Source organism: Ailuropoda melanoleuca, chromosome 5 (genome assembly GCF_002007445.2).
Source record: "Ailuropoda melanoleuca isolate Jingjing chromosome 5, ASM200744v2, whole genome shotgun sequence".
In the NCBI taxonomy this organism is placed as follows: domain Eukaryota; kingdom Metazoa; phylum Chordata; class Mammalia; order Carnivora; family Ursidae; genus Ailuropoda; species Ailuropoda melanoleuca.
This window is the reverse complement of record NC_048222.1, coordinates 23,658,046-23,664,767: the sequence shown is the minus strand read 5'-3', so window position 1 is coordinate 23,664,767 and position 6,722 is coordinate 23,658,046.

Below are 6,722 nucleotides of genomic sequence, written 5' to 3'. Positions count from 1 at the left end.
GCCCCCCCGCGGACGACCGCCGCGCCACGCCACGCCTCCTCCGCCGCTGGCCGTGCGGGCAGGGAGGGGCGCCGGAGGGGCGGGCTTGCCGCCGGGCTCTGCCGCCTTTGGTCGAGGCTGTTACGCAGCTTCAGGAAAGGAAATGTTAACCCGCTCTCTACGCCCGGCAAGTGCCTTGGCAAGGCCTGGCGTGGAAGGGGCGGGTCGGCGGCGGCCTGGACTTCACCATCTTACCGTCCTTGGAACCCCTGTCGCCTGTCCTCCGCCCTTCTGGATCTCCCAGGAATGCTAATAGTACCTGAGAATGCTGAGAGGAAGTATGGGCTGACCTTTTCATTAGGAGAAAGCTTTGAATGCCAAATCTAGGCGACCCCAGGCCTGGGTCATCAGCTTTGATAAAGGATTACTGGAAACCTATCTCAATGCCTTTTGATGAGTTTGGTTTTATGTTTCCTGAGGGGCACTAGCCTTACAAGGGCCCTAAATTGGGTCACAGATGTGGGGAATGACTAGCCTCGCCTGTAGCCTGGCTTTCTGGCTCTTCTTACATGTCCCTGAAGCTTGGCACCAGGCACAAGGTTCCAAGTAACTAGATTCAAAGTATTCTAGTTCAGAAGACTGGCAGAGCGCAAGAAAGCCTGGCGCCACTCACGTGCAGCTAAGGAAATGTTGAAAAGACTGCAGGGTCGGATAAACCTGGACATGGCCAATTTCAAAAAAAGTAAATCAAATGCATGTGGGGCCCTAACCTAATGTCTCCTGAACTGGCTTCCATGTGGCAGCTGCACGTTGGGCAGAGAGAAGGCCAGAGGTGACTCACTGGGGGGATGGCAGGTGTGTGTACCTAAGGAGTTGGCCGGAATCCATGGAAGAGACAAAAACTTCCCTATTTCCACTGCTCTGTTAATATGTACATTTTCCTCTCTGCAGTAGATCACCTCAGAATATTACTTCATGTCACAAATTGAGTGACTAGGAAATTGCCCAACCTATCATGCAAGTTGTTACAGACCTCAAATCCCCAAATCAGAAAAACTCAAGATTAAGTTAAAAATCTTTTTGTCCCCTAAGCTTCTCAGGAATTCTCCTTAGCTTTATATATATAGACTTGTCTTTTGTTTCACACCTTAGCTCTCATTTATCCTTTCCATACGGAGATGACTGAATAAATGTGTATTATATTCAGTAGCAGAAAGCTGTGGGCCCCTGGGTGGCTCAGTCAGTGAAGCATCTGCCTTCAGCTCAGGTCATGATCTCAGGGTCCTAAGATGGAGCCTGGCATCAGGCTCCCTGCTCACCAGGGAGTCCTCGCCGGTCCCCTCCTCGCCAACTCTCATGCTCTTGCATGCTCTATCTCAAATAAATAAAAAATATTTAAATAAATAAGTAAAAATTTTTAAAAGTAGCAGAAGGCTGCCTCTGAATGGTAAATAAAGAGGCCCTAATGCAGAGGATGGTGAACACCCTCATTTAGGGGAACTCACTGTACGCAAGAAATGTCTTAGAAATCTAGATTATCTTAAAAACTTGTTTGTTTTAACATAAATATGATTTGAATTAATTTTCAGATACATTATTTAACATTTTCCCAAAAATTCTGGGAAAACTGGTTACTGAGAGAGGTCATACCAACTTTATCCTGCAGCTGTGAGACCTCCTATCATACTACTGAACACTGGACATTTGCCTTTCCTAGTAAGAAGTATGACAGTAGAAGACCCATAGAAAGAAAACTGATGATATTGCAGGGCCTGTAAATAAAATAATTAAAAAATGTTGAGGGAAATGGTGGTTCTGAGATACAGTGGAAGGTTGAGAAAAAATGAAGGCTATTTCTCTAGAAAACTTCTCTGAAGAAAGGCAATAGGGTCACGTATTGGTTTGCCAGGGCTGCCACAGCAAAGTACCACAGACTGCTTGGCTCAAACAATAGAAATTTATTTCCTCACGGTTCTGAAAATCCAAAATCAAGGTGTTGTCAGGGTTAGTTTCCTCTGCAGTCTCTCTTTTTGACTTATGATGGCCATCTTCATGTTCACGTAGCATTCTCCCTCGACATGTATCTCAGTCTGAATTTCCTCTTCTTATAAGGACACCACTTATATTGGATTAGGGCCCACTCAATATAACCTCATGTTAGCTTAACTACCTCTGCTATAACCCTATTTCTAAATAAAGTCGTATGCTAAATTACTGCTGGGGGAGTTGACTTCAACATAAGAATTTGGGGGGGAAACACAATTCAACCCATAACAGGTCCAGTAAACTCAAAACAAGCCTCCGAGAATGATGTGCTACTTGGCCAATGCTAATATCCCTGAGTTCGGAGGAAGTGTCCATTGGCTTATTTGGTTCCTGGTGAGAGCTCTCTATCTGGATTACAAAGGGCCATCTTGTGTGTCCTTACATGGTGAAGAAAGAAGACATCTCTTCTTATAAGGGCAATAATCTCATTATGAGATCTCTGCCCTCATGATCTAATTACCTCCCAAAGGCCCCCATCTTCACATACCATCATATGATGGGTTAGGGTTTCAACACATGAATTTTGGGAGGATACAATTCAGTTCACAGCATCAACCATTTTATACAATACTCAATCTGTTGAATAAGTTTTTTCACATCCTTATTTCTTGGCATTGAGTAGATACCAAGTATTCAAGAGTAATGCCTCTGCTTTCCCCTCCAAATTTTCTCTTCTCTTCTTTTTTCATCTTTCTTGCCTTTGCTTTAACTTATGGAACATTTGTAATATTCTTTCACTGTACATCAGGTTAGAAAACCAACAATAACGACTAGCATGTATTAAGTGAGCAAGTAAGGTGTGCCAAGCACTATGCCATATCTCATTTAATTCTATGAGATAATTATAAGAATGATCTCTATTTGATAGAAACTGGGAACCAGAAAGGTGAATAAACTTGCCTAAGGTCACATAGGTAGTGGCTGTTTATGGTAGATATCATGACTGGATCTTTCAATCCCCTTTCCATATTCTATTTGTAAAAATTGAAGTGCTAAAATCCACACTTCCCAGATCATTTTGCAGTTGGTATTTTGGAAGCAAATTGAATTCTCACGATCAGATGGGTTCCTCTTCATTCTGGTAGGTAGAAGTGACACAAAAGCAATCTTTCTACTCCTGGTCAGACTAACCTGAGAGTTGTGGCAACTAAATTCCAAGTTTGGGTCTAGTCACACAAGTTTCATGAGTACAACAGCCAGTTGGGGTGGGAGCAGCAGCAGTTTCCTAAATTCTGGCTTGGAGCTATGGTGGTATGCCCTTGACATCAGCAGCCCAGTGATAGCCCTCTGGCTTCTGTTCTTCCATCCCTTACAAAAAAAAAAAAAAAAAAAATTGAAGCTTTTATTGAGATAATTGCAGAATTCACGTGTATTTATAAGAAATAGTACAGTGATATCCCATGTACCCTTTACCCAATTTCCCCCTTGGTTACATCCTCAGAAATTACAGTGTAATATTACAAGCAGGATATTGACATTTATACAATTCACTGATTTTATTCAGATTTCCCCAGTTTCACTTATACTCATTTGTGCATGTGTGTGTGTGTGTTAGTGTGTGTATGTTTATACAAGGCCTTTTATCATACATGAGGGTTCATTCATCTACCACCAAAGTAAAAATACTGAATAGTTCTGACATGGATGTCTCATATTGCCCTTTTACAACACCACACCTAACCCCTGAGAACTACTTTGTCCTCCACTTCCAAAGTTTTGTCATTTCAAGAAATATTGTAAGTGGAGTCATACAGCTTATAGTCTTTGGGGATTGGCTTTTTTCACTCAGTTTAAGTCTCCTAGAGGTGCATCCAAGCTGTGTGGATCAATAGTTGCTTTGGTGTTTTTATCGTAGAGTATTATTTCATGGTGTGGATGAACCATAGTTTGCTTAGCTATTTACCTATTGAAGGATATCTGGGCTATTTCCAGTTTGGGGGTGCTACATATAAAGCTGCTATGAACATTCATGTACAGGTTTCTGTGTGAATATAGTTTCCATTTTGCCCAAAAGTGCAATTGCTGGGCTGAATGATAATTGCATGTTTACTTTTTCTAAAAGATGCCAAACTGGTTTTTTGCCAAGAGTTTGTAAACAGAATTTCTTGCCCTAAATCTTTTTCCTATGGTATGTCCCACTCTACACTCTGGCTGACACAACAGTACAGACAAGACACAAACGCCAGGCTCAGGGTTTTTAACCACAACTGAAAGACCAATGAAATGGTTACTTGTGTGTATGAGTATGATTGAGAGGAAGCATTGTATTAGGGAAAACATACAAGGAGGAAGTAGACACCATTTCCTTTTTACTTTACCAGTTTTCCAGTTCAGGAAATAAGCAGGATAGAAGTGACTTTGTTAGTTAAATCTTATAAAATCCAACTCTATTGAAGATGAAATAATTTAGATCCCTGTTTTCTACTACATTTTTCTTTGGAATAATACTAAATTGTGTGAGTCTCCTTTCTTAGAATTCATGGCAAAAGCAGCAGAGTTTTAGAAACAGAATTGGAAGGTGACAAGATAACTTTGAAGCTTGTAAGGACTTCCTGAAATCTGTCACCTCACCTTTGGGCTATTCCATTCTACTAATGAAATCACACCATGGCAAGTTTTTTAGACTATGTTCTTAGTAAAGGGAAAAAGTATTCAAAATAATTGAAGATATGTATTTCTCATATCCTCATTCATGAAATTTTCCATCAGACAGCTCTCAGTCTTCAGGCAAATGAGCATTAGAAGTATGAGTTCTGGGCCTCATAGTAGAGCATGTGTTCCTAAAGTCACGTTGCCTCTCCATCCTCTGATTTTTAATTTCCATTTTTTTTTTTTAGTTGGACTAATAGTTTTCAAACTAGAAGAGCTATTTTATTGAGAAAGTTTTCCACTCTGGTAATCTGAGTTTCCTAATTCACAAACCCCAGGGATCAGAGCCTTGGGATCATTGCTGTGCTGTCTAATTAGAATCTCCACTTGATGCCTACATTGTTTTTCCATTAGTGGCATCAAACCCCAGGGAGGAAAGTATGTGAAGCTTTAAGTCTTCTTTGGCTCCTGTTTTCAGCAGTCTCTCCTCTGGATTTGAGAATGCATACGTGTTCACTCCTCCTTGTGATATTTCCTAAAGACTTGCTCAATAGAAAGTGAATCTCAAAACACTAAAGATGAAATACTACATTATTCTTTAAATTAGACAAGTAATAAAACATCTTTGCTGGCCTATGGAAAATTTTCAGTTTCTGGCTACTAGTCTGATCCATATGTCAAAATTACTTCTAGGTCAAGTTATAGGTCTCATTTTTAATTCTAAACATCCTGATTCCAGAGAAACTCTACCCCTTTTTACTAACATGTTTAACATATTCAAGATGCTGTTATAAATGTCAAACTCCTTCAGGCAGAGCCCACTTCAACTAGTAATGACTTTTCATCTTCCTTCTACCACCTGTATGCCTAGTAAAGTTCCTGGCTATAAGCCTAATATATATATATATGGGTAACAGAGGAATGCTAGGATTATAAAGGTAAGCACCACAAATCCTGTGCATTAGAGAATTTGCTATACCTTCCTTAGAGAAATGGCAAAGAAAATTTTGATCCTAATGAATTTTTTAAATGGCCTTCTCTTTCCCACCAAGAGAGAAATTCCTTAAACCTCTGGGAGGCAAGCCTTAAGGATGCCTTAAGGAGGGCTAAAGAATATCTGGACTCTGTCCCACACTGTGTCCAAATCATTATTGAGAAGACTCACTTTTGATGTGATAGTAGATAGAACCATTAAACAATCCTCAGATGCAGCTCAGGGGTAATTTGTTCTCAAAACATGTTCTCAAAACAAACTGTAAGCCCCACAAAAGTCAGCTGCTTCTCCGGGAACCTCACTGAAGAGAAATAAGCACTGGTGGGGACAGATATTTCAGTTACCAGCAAGCAGTGAGATAGTTGAAGCAAAATCAGGATCAGCCATGGTCTTGGCATGATGATGACTGTGAAACAGATAATCATCATGACAGATACTCTGGCTTGACTTCAAACATAAGAAGTATTCAACAAGTGTTCAGGGAAAGGAGCACCAGGGGGTGCTTGTTGATTAATCTGAACTTATCAAAATCCCTCTCCTTGTCAGTGAAGGACTGACACAGACAAGTGATGCAACTCTATCCAGTGAGATGTGATGGGTGAAATTGTTCTGCTGTTGTGTCCCCCTCCACCCCACCTCTCATGGGAGATGTCCTCAGGTTAGTATTGATGGTATTCTGCCTTTTCTGGAAGAGACCCAACCAAATCCTGCCTGATTACTGTGTATAACAAACTGCTAATCGTTCTGTGGGTCAGTAATTTGAGCAGGCCTCTTCTGAGAAATGCTTCTGCTTTTCACGACATCATCTGGGATTAGTCACTGGTGTTCAGATGATGGCTAGTATGGTCTAAAATTTCCAAAAAGTCTTCACTAACAGTCTAGCGCCTTAGCAGGGAAGGCTGGGTGGTTGAGATCAGCTGAGAGTTTAGATGGCCAGGCTTCTCTCACCATCTGGTCTCCTTATGTGGTCTCTATACATGGTCCTTCCAGCATGGTAAACAACCCACACAGTGGGTCAGGACTACCAAGTATAAGGACTCTAAAGACCTAGGAAGAAACCTCAGGACTCATTATGATAGCCTTGAAGTCTCAGAATATCTCTTCCATCACATTC